Consider the following 16,318-nt stretch of genomic DNA (forward strand, 5'->3'; position numbering starts at 1 on the left):
TTATTTCATTTTTCATTATACTATTTTGTAAATGTTTGTATATACTCTGCTGTAATGAAAATGAAATGAGTTTATCTTCAAAATCATATCAATTTATAAGATATAGATAACTCAGCAAAAGATCCCAAAATAAACCAAAAAGGGACAATTTTACTGCTTATTTTTCTTTAGGTCTCTTAGTGCTAGCTTTAGTGTTTTCTCTATATGTCATAAGTTTTGTCATCATCAAATAGGGAGAGATTGTTGAGTCCCCAAAGTAATGAAACAGATTTAATTATGACAAAACAGAATTTATTTGCACTAAAATGAAATGTGCAGCCAGCACAAGTTTGTTTATGTATAGATAGAAAATATTGCTATGTCGAGTGTCTAGTATGCTGCCTAGTCTACCAGCACAAGGTAGATAGTATTCTTCAAATCAGCACAGGATGTGTACTCAGCAATTCAAGAATATCAAGTGACTCAGCATAGAAGAACCAGCATACCTGGTAAGCAGCATACAACACAAGATAGCTATGCTCTATTACAAGCATAGTGGTTTCCTGAGTGGTCTACATCAATTGTACTATTCAACAGAAGTCAAAGACAAAGTTGAACAGAAAAGGACACGCGTCGGCGGCTGACAAGTGACCTTACAAGACCATGTGGGAATGCAGAAGTTTAATGCATGTGCAGACATGTGTTATCCTTTGTCAACTCCTAGGGAAAACAATATTCAATTTGTTTAAAGAAATAGTGGTGCCAAACCGAATTGGGTGTTCCTGCCAATAGCTACCAAAGAGGAAAGAAGGGAGCACGCTCTCTGACACAATTGTCCCTACAAGTACAGATATCCTATGTACCAGTGGACAATCGAACAATTACACGGATAATAGGACTACTATAAATTGGTGATGTTAAAGCTAAGGGGTATAAAATAGCTATTAAATTTTATGCAGAAAATACTATTAAATATGATACAATTTTACACAAGATAATTATTTATTTATAGAATGGATATACTAAAACCTTGCTACAACACTTATAGGCAGTGTACCTAATCGTACAGTAGTGTAGTTTTTAGTAAGTCCGGTTCGTTCCACAGGGAAAATCTTTAAACAAAGCTTAACGCTATATTAGTTTACTTTTATAAAAATACAAATAAATATATAAGTAATATTATTATTATAAAGGGGGGTTTTTACCGTTTAATGACCAGTTTGTCGATTTTAAAACTTTAGTCGCAGTTAAAACCAAATGTAAAATATTAAAAATAAATACAAGACTTAAATTAAAGCGTAACGTAAATAACAATAATGAAATTGCGAATAATAAAAGTGCGATAAAATAAACTTGTGATAATTAAAAAGTACGATAATTAAAAGTGCAATTAAATACAATAACAATAAAAATGCGATAATTAGAAGTGCAATTAAATATAAAATAAAGGAAATTAAATATGAAATAAAAGAATTATACTTATTTAAACTTCCGTAATCATGATGTTTGACGTGTTGATTTTAGTTTTATGCCCATGGGTTAATTGTCCTTTGTCCTGGATTATTTAATATGTCCGTCTGGTTTTTGTCCATAACAGTCCATCAGTCATAAATATAAAGTGCGAGTGTCCTCGTCAAATTTTCCTTATACCCGAAGTTAAATATTCCAACTAATTGGGGACTTAAACTGTAACAAGATTTTAATACTTTGTTTAATAATTACACCAGGATGACGACTGAGTGTAACCCAAGGTTTTAATAGTTTGTTATCAATTATACCAAGTGTCCTTGTACATAATTTCACCCCTGTTTTAATTATTCTAGTGGCTATTAATCCATTCCCATGTCCGGTTAAATGAACGATTATTCGTACATATAAATACCCCGCCCATCGTGTCCGATCGAGTGTATATGGCAATTTATAGGGACGCCCAATTGTAAATCTTTATATTAAAATTAACAAACTATCATTTAGTTAAACAAATATAATGCCCATTAATAGCCCATAGTCTAATTTCCACAAGTGTCGTTCTTTTGTCCAAACCCCAATTATGGTACAAAACCCAATTACCCAATTTTAATAATTAGCCCAACATCATGATTACTTCGGATTAAATAAGCATAATAATAACTTAGCTACGAGACATTAATATAAAAAGGTTGAACATAACTTACAATGATTAAAAATAGCGTAGCGTTACACGGACAGAATTTCGACTTACACCCTTACAACATTTGCTAATATACCTTTATTATTAGGATTAAAATTAAAATTAAAATTAAAATATAAATATAAATATTTACGTATAGATATAGAGAGGATGGATATATGAGTGTGAAAAATGATCAGAATTCGGATGGCTTTATAGGGAATTGAGTTCAGGGATACTCCGCGACTCGCGGCATTTTTTGCCTTCAAACTCCACGAGTCGCGGAGTTTGAAAATACAGCTCACTCCAAATTGGATCTTAGTCTGCCGACGGTTTATTATATAAATATAATTTATATAATTAATTATATATTATATTATATTTATATACATAGTTAACTTGTAATTTTTAGTCCGTTGCGTCGAGCGTTGAGAGTTGACTCTGGTCCCGGTTCCGGATTTTCGAACGTCCTTGCGTACAATTTAATATCTTGTACTTTGCGTTTTAAATCTTGTACTCTTGTAATTTCGAGACGTTTCTTATCAATAATTGGAACCTCTTTGATTGTATTTTGTACTTTTGAGCTTTTTGGTCGTTTGCGTCTTCAATTCGTCGAATCTGTCTTTTGTCTTCACCTTTTATTATTTAAACGAATATCACTTTTAAATAGAACAATTGCAACTAAAAGCTTGTCTTTCTTGATGAATAATGCTATGAAATATGTGTTCGTTTTTAGCATTATCAAATATTCCCACACTTAAGCGTTGCTTGTCCTCAAGCAATATCGTCTTGAAATACTAGAATCACTTATTTATTCTTCACACTTTGTACATCAGTGATTTCTATACGGCGGTATAAACAATGGTAGTAACGATATGGTTTACAGTCCCACATGACTATAAAAATTTAGATCCATTAAGGAAATTGGATCTTTATGAAAACATTTGATCTTTTGAAAAATAAATCTAGTTTTTACCCTAGATGAGTTTTCCGGAATAACCCTTCACCGGTGTTTGTAAAATATTTTTGTGGGTTTGGTGGGTTTCAGATTTGAAAATTTTAGCTCAAAACTTGCAGTTTTTTGTCACCCACTTGCTAACCTTGTATTTGGAAAGCAACACGTCCAGTTTACTTGTCCCGTATATTACCTTTCGGTAAACTACCGTTCGGTTGTAAAGGAAAGCGTTGAACAAGCAACTGTTAAGGCAATGTCCCCTGACATGCTTTTAATTATGGTCTATAATGTGTCGGACGCAATTACTATCCTTGGTAGGAGCAATAGTAAAGCTCACCCTTATGATTTTTCGGTCTGGCACAAGGTCCTGTCTTTGACCACTATGCAACCACCGTTCTTACGGTTGACACCCAATTTAGTTCAGGTGACCTAATGAATTCCAGGTGAATTCCTAGGATTTTATGTTCAATGGTAATGAACGCATTGAAAATAGGGTTTTCAGAAAAAAAATCTGTTTGTAATTTTGATCAAAATATTTTCTCGTTCAAGCTCGAGTTTAGATATCATTGAATTCCATGAGTTTGCAATTCTCAATCTTTAAGGTCAATCTCAAGGATTGAGTAATATCAGGCTTAAAAGCTGATTTTTGATCTTTTAAGGAGATTATCCTTTCTGGGGATCTGATTCATTAGTCTTATCTAGCTAATTTTCATGGTGCCCCCCATTTTACGAGATAAATCCTTCTCATGGTTAGGATAAATCTGACCACTTGGCGACCCTGTTTAATGCTGAGGTCCGTGGATTTTCTGCTGATTTTAGTGATGACTTTTCTAGATTTTTCGTCAACCTACAGCTGGTCTGGACGACAACTTCTTGACCTAAATCAAGAAGCACGTGTCTTTTTCGGAAGACTTTACTTCCTTTTAATGATGGAATTGATTCATCGTGTAGATCCATCTTTCTTACAGTAAATCAGGTAAAACAGTTTAGTTTAGTCCAAAGCAAAAGTATTTTCAGTTATTTGTTACAGATATATGTGACATATGTTTAAGATAACTTGGTAAATTTTCCCACACTTGGCTTTTATTTTCCTTTTTATCGTCCTCTATTCCATTTTAAATGAATTTTAACATTTTGGTTTGTTTCTCAATTTATGTCATTTCTGAGGTAACAATAATTTCGGTGTTAAAACCTAGTTTTATCGTTCATAAATATGTATAAACATGATTTTGAGTTCATTTAATTGAAAATTTTGAAAAATTTTACTAGAATTGGGTAGTCAGTATATAAGACTAGGGCTGTTCTTTATTATCAGAGAGCACTAGATTCTAATACAACTACTACTTTACTAGTATTTCTAATGGTAACCAAGTGTATAAAGTAAAAATTTTAAAATCCGAAAGAATTTAACCCCTTCCCACACTTAAGATCTTGCAATGCCCTCATTTGCAAGAAATCAGTAACAATTTAAATTATTGAGGGTGATTTGTGTGAAAATGATTAAATTTTACCAAAGTTTCCAAATATATTGGCGTTTGTTTGCTGAATGATAAATGGTGCACATCATTTGTTCATTCCGTCTTGTTGTTATTTCACATATATTTTGCATCTTGTCGTCAAAATTAGTTGCTTTTGCTGAACTTAATGCCAGTCTTTGAAAATGCGTTGTTTTACCCTGTTATGTACATAAGATAAACTGCAAACATATATACATATTTTTGAAGTTTGGTATATTACCCCACATTCAAAAATTATTAAAATCTAAGAATAAAAGTTAGAAAATTATAAAAACTATTACAATATTAACATAAGTATTAAACGTATCAACATTACAAATTACAAAATAAATAAAACTAAGTAGACTAGGGATGATACTGATACCAATAGGGGTTCCATGCATAACCATAGGTGCTATAAAATGCTTCGGCAGGGTTATACGTAGGATACGGTGGTTGCATCTCTATAGACCAGGGAGGGAATATGGGTTTTGGAGTAGGAATATAGTTTCTACCTATATGTTGGCAATGAGCTATGATTTGGTTTTGATGAACTGGCCAATCTTCAAATGCTCTCTGTCTAGCATTTTCGTACTCCTGTGAAGCTATAAACCTTTGCATTTCTTGCATTTCATTTCCCCCTCCTACATTACCTTGCTGTTGGTTTCTCTCAACCTGTGGATGTCTACCATGGTATCGTACTGCGGCGTTATTTCACCTCTTCAAAACTTTCGCACCATGGTATACATTTAAACCTATAGTATCGCGGGGTTCTGGTTCTTCGACTAATAATCCCCCCCGACTTATATCCACACCGAGATATTCAGCAATCAAAGTAATAAAAATACCACCTCCTATTATGCTATGCAGTCTCATCCCCCTAACCATAGCTGATAAATAATAACCCACACAATAAGGTATACTTACAGCGCTTTGTGGGTCTCGAATACACATATGGTAAAACAAATCCTGTTCATTTACCTTTTCCTTATTCTTACCTCTTTGTGTAATCGAATTAGCTAAAAACCTATGAATTACTCTTAATTCAGCTCTATCTATATCCAAATAAGAGTAATTTCCCCCTTTGAATCGGGGATGGCTTGTCATTTGACTCCATACACCATGTGTATCAAAATTTTCATCTATCTTTCTACCATTTAGTATCAACCCTCTACAATCGGCAGATGCTAACTCCTCAGGCATATATATACGTAAAGCCTGAGCCATGTCTAGTAAAGACATGTGGCGCATCGAACCTCCTAACAAAAATCTAATAAAAGATCGATCGGTTAAACTAGCTACTCGATCATTTAATTCTATACTACACAACAATTCTTCACACCATACTTTATATACAGGTCTACGCATGGTGAATAAACGTACCCAGTCGTTAAAAGTAGAATTACCATACCTCTGTGCAAGTAATTCTCTAATTGGCCCGGCCAATTCTACAGCTTCTAATGGTCCCCATTCTATGACCCTAGGTACCTCAACAACTTTAGAATGAAGAGTATGCAAACCCCTTTGGTATTTTGGATAATCTATCCAAAGTCTGTCAAATCTCAGATTCGGGTGCAAATCTTCCAAGTGCATATCAGAAAATGTCATGACTGGATGAGGTATATCTTGTTTGTAGAAGTTATCCACCTCCTGTTGTTCCGCATTCTCAGCAGGAGCATTGCGAGCTTGGGATGAAGATTCACCCCTTTCAGTCTGCAAAACACATCAAACACAATTTTTGTGTATCCAAATATGCATTAGTGTCAGCAAAATCATCAATCAAAATAATTACAATGACATGATCAATTTATATCAAACTTAAGCTCATTTTCACATTTTTATCAAATCTACACTTTTTCAAATAAGCATATACGAAAATGTTTGCCAAGTTCATAAGCATTTAACTCAAATAACATGTCAAAATAATCATTACTAGCAATTAAACAAGTTTCAAATGACATTATCTTTCAAAAATCAAGTTCATGAATTTTAGACTTGAAAAAGTCCACTTTAATTCTCAAAATCATGTTTAGACTCAAAGTTTGGATCATTTAACTACCTAAACATGTTACACTACTTAATTTAGCAACAATTCATGACAAAAATCGGCCATAACCTGTTTATATCAAAAAGCCCCAAATTGCTCAAGAACACAAACCCTAGATTACTCAAAATTTGAAGTTTAAGGCTTCTAATCATGTTAAATAGCATCAATCTAGGTTATACAAGCATAATACATAAACAATTTAAGCATAATTACACTAAAAAGCATCAAAATCAAATTGGGGAAAAAAATTGCTCAAAAACACTAATTTTCGGATTAAATGGTGTTTAGGTGTAGAAATTTACCGTTTTTCTTGAGTAATTCCTTGATAGCATCCTTCTCAACATAATTTTAGTAAAAGATTTGATGATTAACGGTTAAAAATTGTGATTTTGGGGGTGTTTTTCGGGTTTTTTCGCGCAGTATTTTAGCTGTATGTGTTTTTGTGGTGTGTGGTTTGAGCCGTTCGTTCAGCTTTATTTTTTTTTCTGTAATTTGGTCCCTCCGCGAGTCGCGGGGTTTTTACTCTTCAAACTCCGCGAGTCGCGGAGTTTGTATATTTTTTTTTTTTAAATATCTTATACTAATTAAAACAATTAAGTAATTAATTTTAAAATTTTGTTTCCCTTGTCATTTAGGACGAGGTCATTCCGGATCGATGTCCTAGTCCGTCCTTCGACAAAATTTTAAAATTTGTCTTTTTGTAGCGATTGTTTTAAAAGCTAAGATTTTTGGAGTTTTTTTTTAATGTTTTTGGCATACTTTAATTCAATAAGATTAAAAATAATGATAATAAAAGTTCTCGTCCCTCCCTTGGGTAAAGCAATTTCGGTTCAAAGACCTAGTCTTCAACTTACGAAGAAGTTTAAAAATCATATTTTTAACTTAGCGAGATAAAGTAAATTTTTGTTTTTAAATTCACACAACTTAAATATAAAATTCAAAATTAATATTAAAAATTCACACCAAACTTAAAATTTGAAATGCATAAAATTAAAATTTATATTTTAAAAATTAAGAATTCACACCAAACTTAATTTAAAAATTCATATTATAAATTCATACCAAACTTATATAAATTTTTCAAATATTTACAATTTTAAATATATTGTTTTTACAAAGTTTACAATATTAATTTAAGATTTATATATTAATTTTAAAAACATGGTAAAAATAAAATTAAAAATCTTTTTGGCTTTTTATCCCACTTTAATCAATCAAATATTATCAAAAATATGCGCCCCTCTTTTCGGTAAAGTAATTTCGGTTCCAAGACCTAATTTAACTCATGACGAATTTTTTGAAATATTTTGGGTTGATTGATTAAAGATATTTATACCTTAAGAATAAACGTTAAATTTCGCAGTGATGTAATAAATTTTTGAATGATATCAATAATTTCGGTCGCCAAACCTAATTTTATTCAATACCAATTTAATACTTTATAGCGAACAAATTAGCGTTTATTATCAAAAGGTTAAAAATAAAAAAAAATAAAATAAAAACTGTACAAACATACATGTGAAATAGATTTCTTAGTTATATGATCTATCCCATTCATAAGATAGTCGGTTTAATTGGTTTTCCATAGCGACATAGGCGTAACCTTGAGCATTCAGTGTCTTTTCTTCTAAACATATGAACGGTCCGTCTCTACATAAAGTAACAAATTCGGTATTTGAATAGGTTTGATTATTTGAACATTTACCTCCATGTGACCATTTTCCGCATTTGTGACATCTTTCTAGGTGTCGTGCTCTTCTTTTTGCTGCGGATTTTGATTTTTCTTTACCAAATTGTAACTTATTATCTTCGCATCTGGATTCTTTTCTAACTCCGTCCAATCTTTCTCTGATTAATGATACTATTTCACTCGGTAGTGTGTCATTATTACGTTTAGTGATCAAAGCGTGTAGCATTAGACCATGGTTTAGTTCACAGGCAGTCTTCATTTTGTAAAAACCTAAAAAAAATAAAAATTCAGAATGGGGGGAGAAGACTAGTTCTTTAGGGTCTGCTAGGGAAAGACCATTCGGGTTCCATTTTCGAGAACTACATGAAAATAGACAATCTAACTCTAACAGAAATACATATTATCCTTTAAAGACTTGATTCTCCCCACACTTAGTTAGCTGTGGTGTCGAAATTGTGATTAACTTCGTTGTCGACTTCCATCGGACTATCTATGTAGTGTTTAACTCTGTGACCATTAACTTTAAATTCCATCCCATTTGAATTTATTAATTCTATCGTTCCGTATGGGAAAACTCTTTTGACTATGAATGGTCCAGACCATCTTGATTTCAATTTTCCAGGAAATAGCTTGAATCGTGAATTGAAAAGAAGAACTCTGTCTCCTTCTTTAAATTCTTTTGAACTTCTGATTCTTTTATCATGCCATTTCTTCGTTCTTTCTTTATAGATTAACGAATTTTCATATGCTTCATGTCTTAATTCTTCTAATTCGTTTAGTTGACTTAATCGTAGACGTCCGGCTTCATGTAAATCAAGATTACATGTCTTCAAAGCCCAAAATGCTTTGTGTTCAATTTCTACTGGAAGATGACATGCTTTTCCATAAACAAGTCTAAAAGGTGTGGTTCCAATTGGAGTTTTGTAGGCTGTTCTAAAAGCCCATAGTGCATCCTCCAATTTAATGGACCATTCCTTCGGATTTGATCCTACGGTTTTCTCTAGAATACGTTTTATAGCTCGGTTGGTATTTTCAACTTGTCCACTTGTTTGTGGATGATATGCGGTGGAGATTTTATGAGTTACTCCATATCTTTTAAGAACTTTCTCAAGTTGATTATTACAGAAATGAGTACCCCGATCACTTATTAAAGCTTTCGGTGTTCCAAACCTTGCAAAAAGACGTTTTAAAAAGTTGACTACAACTCGTGCATCGTTAGTTGGGAGAGCTTGTGCTTCCGCCCATTTAGATACATAATCAATGGCTACGAGTATATATAGATTATTATGAGATTTTGAAAATGGACTCATAAAGTCAATACCCCAAATGTCAAATACTTCACATACTTGTATGACATTTTGTGGCATTTCATCACGTTGACTTATTTTTCCGGCCCTTTGACAAGCATCACAGGATTTGCAAAGAAGGTGTGCGTCTTTGTAAATTGTAGGCCAATAGAATCCAGCATCATAAACTTTTCTTGCTGTTAGTTGAGGCCCATAATGCCCTCCTGTTGGTCCTGTGTGACAATGGTTTAATATTTTACTAGCTTCATCTCCAAATACACATCGGCGTATTATTCCATCGGGACAACTTTTAAACAAATGTGGATCTTCCCAAAAATAGTGTTTTATATCACTGAAGAATTTCTTTCGTCTTTGGTACGATAATCCTTTTTCAAGGAATCCACAAACTAAGTAGTTTGCATAGTCTGCAAACCATGGAATTTCTTTATAATCTATCTTCAATAGATATTCATCAGGAAAGTTGTCTTGTATGGCCGATTCATTTAGAACTTCTAATTCGGGATTTTCAAGACGAGAAATATGATCAGCGGCGAGATTTTCTGCTCCTCTTTTATCTCGGATTTCAATATCAAACTCTTGTAAGAGTAAGATTCAACGGATTAATCTTGGTTTAGCATCTTGTTTTGAAAATAGGTATCTAAGAGCAGAATGGTCGGTATAGACCATCGTTTTTGCTAGAACGAGATATGATCGAAATTTGTCAAAAGCAAAGACAATAGCAAGGAGTTCTTTTTCAGTAGTTGTATAGTTCGTTTGTGCTCCTTGTAACGTCTTACTAGCATAATATATAGGTTGAAATCGTTTTTCAATCTTTTGTCCTAAAACGGCTCCCATTGCAAAATCACTTGCATCGCACATTAGTTCAAATGGTAGATTCCAATTTGGTGTTATCATGATTGGCACATTAGTGAGTTTCTCTTTAAGAATATTAAAAGATTTGATACACTCATCTGAAAAGATGAATGGAGCATCCTTTTCTAGGAGTTTATTCATAGGAGTGGCAATTTTAGAAAAATCTTTTATGAAACGTCGGTAAAAATCGGCATGCCCTAGAAAACTCCTAACTCCTCTAACATTGGTGGGATGTGGAAGTTTAGCAATTACATCTACTTTAGCTCTATCCACTTCAATTCCTTCTTTTGAAATTTTATGACTAAGAACGATGCCTTCTTTAACCATAAAATGGCATTTCTCCCAATTAAGAACTAGATTTGATTGTTCGCATCTAATAAGCATTCGTTCCAGATTAACTAGACATGATTCAAATGTATCACCGAAGACTGAAAAGTCATCCATGAAAACTTCCATGCATTCTTCTATCATGTCGTGAAAAATCGCCATCATACACCTTTGAAAGGTTGCAGGGGCGTTGCAAAGTCCAAATGGAATGCGTTTGTAAGCAAAAGTACCATAAGGGCATGTGAATGTGGTTTTCTCTTGATCTTCGGGTGCTATTGGAATTTGAAAATATCCAGAAAATCCATCTAGAAAACAATAGTAACTATTTCCGGCTAATCTTTCCAACATTTGATCTATGAAAGGTAAGGGAAAGTGATCTTTTCTGGTGGCGTCATTTAATTTTCTATAATCAATACACACACGCCATCCTGTTACAGTCCTAGTAGGAATAAGCTCATTTTTTTCATTTGTAATGACAGTCATGCCACCCTTCTTAGGTACGCATTGGACTGGGCTTACCCATGGACTATCAGAGATAGGATAAATTAGACCTGCGTCTAGCAGTTTAATAATTTCTTTTTTAACTACATCTTGCATATTAGGATTTAGTCTTCGTTGGCATTGCACATACGTTTTATGACCTTCTTCCATAAGGATTTTATGTGTGCAATACGAAGAACTTATTCCTTTAATATCATGAATCTTCCATGCAATGGCTGGTTTATGAACTTTCAACACAGAAATGAGTTGTGATTTCTCATTTTCAGTAAGAGAAGACGATATTATTACAGGTAATTCAGATTCACCATGTAAATAGGCGTATTCCAAATGGTTTGGAAGTCGCTTTAACTCTAATTTCGGAGGTTCTTCTATCGATGATTTGTATCGATATCTGTCTTCTTATTTTAGCATTTGAATTTCTTCTGTTATTGGTTTATATCCATTAGCTATAAGTGTAGCTAACATTTCAGCTTCATCAATTGGTTCATTACCTTCTCCTAAAGAACATTCTCCTGTTCCTTGTAATTCTGGAAATTCTTCTAATAATTCTGCATGTGCATCTATAGTTTGAATATAATAACATGTATCATCTGCAGATTGCGGTTGTTGCATTGCTCTATCAACTGAAAAGGTAACACTCTCATCCTCTATACTTAGGGTCAATTTCTTACCGAACACGTCTATCATTGCTTTAGCCGTGTTTAAGAATGGTCTTCCTAATATGAGAGGAACTTGAGAATCTTCTTCCATGTCCAGAACAACAAAATCTACTGGAAATACTAAAGTACCAAATTTAACTAGCATGTTCTCCATTATCCCTCTAGGATATTTTATTGATCTATCGGCTAGTTGTATGCTTATTCTGGTTGGTTTCAATTCTCCAAGGTCTAGTTTAGCGTATAGTGAATATGGCATTAGATTTATACTAGCACCTAAGTCTGCCAATGCTTCTATTGAACTAAGACTACCCAGAAAACATGGAATTGTGAAACTTCCTGGATCAGATAATTTTTCTGGTATCTTATTCAACAGCACTGCTGAACAATTAGCATTCATGGTAACAGCCGAGAGTTCTTCCATTTTCTTTCTATTTGAGATTAGATCTTTCAAGAATTTAGCATATCTAGGCATTCCTGAAATCACATCAATGAAAGGAAGATTTACATTTATCTGTTTAAACATATCCAAGAATTTGGATTGCTCGGCTTCAAGTTTCTCTTTCTTCATTTTACTCGGGTAAGGAAGTGGTGGTTGGTATGGTTTAACATAAGGTTTAGCCTTAACTGTGTTATCATCATTAACCTTTTCAACTACCGGTTCTTTTTCCTTATCTTGATCAGGTTGTGGTTCTTGTGGAGTAGGAATAGCTTCATCAGAAGTTACAGGTATTTCAGGTGGTTTAAGTGTTGTACCACTTCTTGTGGTAATGGATTTAGCTGTTTCATTTCGGGGGTTAGCATTTGTATCACTAGGTAGACTTCCCGGTTTTCTTTCACCTATTAACCTTGCTAGGTTACTTACTTCTTGTTCTAGATTTTGAATAGAAGCATGTTGATTTCTAAATTCTTGAGCATTTTGTTCATTAGTTTGTTTCTAAGATGTGAAAAACTGCGTTTAAGTTTCAACTAGCTTCGTCATCATATCTTCTAAATTCGGCTTTTTATCATCGGTTTGTTGTGGTGGTTTGTTTTGAAAATTAGGTCTTTGCTGATTGTAAGTACTATTGGATACTTGTTGATTGCTAGGACCTTGTTGGTTGTTGTATGGAATATTTCGGTTATAATTCTAGTTTTGATTGTAAATAGGTCTTGGAGGTTGATAATTATTCTGATAATTATTTCCAGGCCTTTGGTTTATGTATGAAATATTCTCTCTTTGTTCCATTGTTAATTCAATACTGAGACAATCTTTTGTCAAATTTGGTCCTCCACACTGCTCACAACTAATTCGTATTGAGTGAATATCTTTAGTCATCTTTTCCATTCGTCTCTCGACAGCATCTATCTTTGCGGAAATGGAATCTAAGTCATGGCTAGAATCGACTCTAGCTGCTTTAGATGATCTAACGATATATATTTCTTGGTGCCACTCATGTGAGTGGGAAGCAGTGTTATCAATAATTTTGTAAGCATCAGTTTCGGTTTTCTTCATAATAGAACCACCAGCTGCTATATCTATGTCTTTCCTTGTAGTGATGTCGCATCCTTGGTAGAATATTTGTACTATTTGACAGGTGTCTAAACCATGTTGCGGACATCCTCTTAACAACTTTTCAAATCTAGTCCACGCCTCATATAGAGTTTCATTTGGTTTCTGTGTGAACGTAACAATTTCTCCTTGAAGTCTTACGGCTTTAGATGCCGGAAAGAATTGTTTAAGAAATTTTTACACTAAAACGTCCCATGTATCAATCGCCCCTTCAGGTAACGATTCCAACCAATCTTTGGCTTCTCCCTTTAAAGTCCAGGGAAATAACATGAGATATATCTGTTCATCCTCCACTTCTCGGATTTTAAATAGTGTGCAGATCCTATTAAAGGTACGTAGATGTTCATATGGATCTTCCTTCGGCGCACCACTAAATTGGCATTGATTAGTCACCATGTGTAGAATTTGTCCTTTGATTTCATAATCTGGCGCATTAATGTCTGGATGAGTAATTGCGTGACCTTGGCCAGTGCGTTTAGCTCTCATTCGGTCTTCCATACTTAAAGGTTCCAGATTCTCCATAATTAAATTTGTTGAATCGGAATCATTAGAGGATTCTGATTTAATGGTTCGTTCCTCAACAATCTCTGTTTGAATGATTGGTGGTTCCGGAGGAAAGTTTAGTGGTTCAGGATCTATGAATCGTCTCTGAATATTCTCCGGATTCTCAATTGTGAGGTCGGGTTCAAAAAATGGATTATCGGAAATTTGAACTGGAGTACTTGGTCGACTGGATGACGATTCTAAAGAAAAATCAACGGCGGTAATATTTGCTAAATGTCTTGATCTAGTTACAGGTGGTGAACGTTTTGCTCGGTGCATTCACTGAATATCCTATTAGTTTTTAAAAGGAAAGAAAAATTATAATAAGTTATCCAATCAATAGACTTTTCTGATTTTGCCCACGTTTCGAATAGCCAAAAGATGCAGCAGAGGGGCAGGATTCGTTTGGTCTCAATATAATTGAGGACTGTTTGGCTCCAATAACCCGGTCCACGTATAAATCCAACTATTACTACGAACCAGAAAATTTTGATGTCTATCAATTTAACCACTTAAAATAAATTTTCGTAATTTTAAGAAATTTAGATAAGAAGTAGAATAAAAATCTATGTCCTAAAACTAGAATAGCGAGAAATAAGAAAGAAAAAGAGTTCGTCGAAAAAGGTCGAAAAAGAAAAATGGTTGAAAAATAAAAGGTGACGGAAAAATAAAAGAAACTTATAAAACTTAAAAACAATTGACTAACCTAACCTTATTACTACAACTAACTTAAAATTATAATCGCAAATTGAGATTACTAATTGGAATGATAATTGATACATAGGAAAAAGTCGTCTAAAAATATTAAAGCTTACAAGAAAAACTATATCCCAAATGGAAATAACTTAAAAAGAAACTAAAACTTAAAAAGGCGTCGCAAAATTCTAAAGCACCTAAATCTTAGTCTAAAGAAAAAGCACTTAAGGAATTCTACGGCAAAGCCTAAAAATCTAGAAGTAAAAATAACTATGGCAAAAACTAAGTTTAAAACTAAATATGAGCTAAAAATACAAATATTACGCTAAAACGATTAAAAAGGGATAAAATATAAAAATAAACTAAAAGTTGTAAAAATACAATTTTTATAAAAATATTATTTTTATATTATTTATTTATTAAAACTACTAATTTTACAATTTAATTAAACTAATTTAACTAAATAAAACAAATTAAATAAAAAGAAACTTTAAAATAAAACTAATTATAATAATAATAGGTAATTAGGGTTTATAATAATAATAATTAATTAATACCCCGTAATTAATGATGTTTAGGGTTTCTGTCGGTGGCGGCTCCGCGAGTCGCGGTGACCCAGTTCAAAACCTCCGCGGGTCGCAGAGGGTTCAATTCCAGTTCAAAAACAGGTCAAGTTTCGACAGGTCAGTTTTATTATATATATTTTTTTTTTCTGTTTTATATTTTCTGTTTTGATAGTTAAATAAAATATATAAATTAAATAAAAACTTTTTATTTTAAAACTAAATTAAAAATAGAAATACTTTATAATTTTATAAAAATCTTAAAATTTTATATATATATGTTTTTTTTTATATTTTAAATAAAAACAAAATAATTAAATAAAACTTATATAAAAATAAAGAAACTTTATAAAACTTAAATATTTAACAAAATCTTAAAAATACTTATATTTTTGTTTTTCTTTTTATATTTTCGAATATTTAAAACGTATTTTTATAAAAACGAATTTTAATAAAAGTAAACTAAAAATCTTTTTTTATATATATTAGCGTTGCGCTTCCGGCTTTTAAGCGATTCCCCGGCAGCGGCGCCAAAAATACTTGATGTTTGCAGCGGGGTGTACGAAATACTATTAATTTTAGCAGGAAAATACTATTAAATACGATACAATTTTACACAAGATATTTATTTATTTATAGAATGGATATACTTAAACCTTGCTACAACACTTATAGGCAGTGTACCTAATCGTACAGTAGTGTAGTTTTTAGTAAGTCCGGTTCGTTCCACAGGGAAAATCTTTAAACAAAGCTTAACGCTATATTAGTTTACTTTTATAAAAATACAAATATATATATAAGTAATATTATTATTATAAAGGGGGGTTTTTACCGTTTAATGACCGGTTTGTCGATTTTAAAACTTTAGTCGCAGTTAAAACCAAATGTAAAATATTAAAAATAAATACAAGACTTAAATTAAAGCGTAACGTAAATAACAATAATGAAATTGCGAATAATAAAAGTGCGATAAAATAAACTTGCGATAATTAAAAAGTACGATAA

Source organism: Rutidosis leptorrhynchoides, chromosome 10 (assembly GCF_046630445.1).
Source record: "Rutidosis leptorrhynchoides isolate AG116_Rl617_1_P2 chromosome 10, CSIRO_AGI_Rlap_v1, whole genome shotgun sequence".
NCBI classification, from domain to species: Eukaryota; Viridiplantae; Streptophyta; class Magnoliopsida; order Asterales; family Asteraceae; genus Rutidosis; species Rutidosis leptorrhynchoides.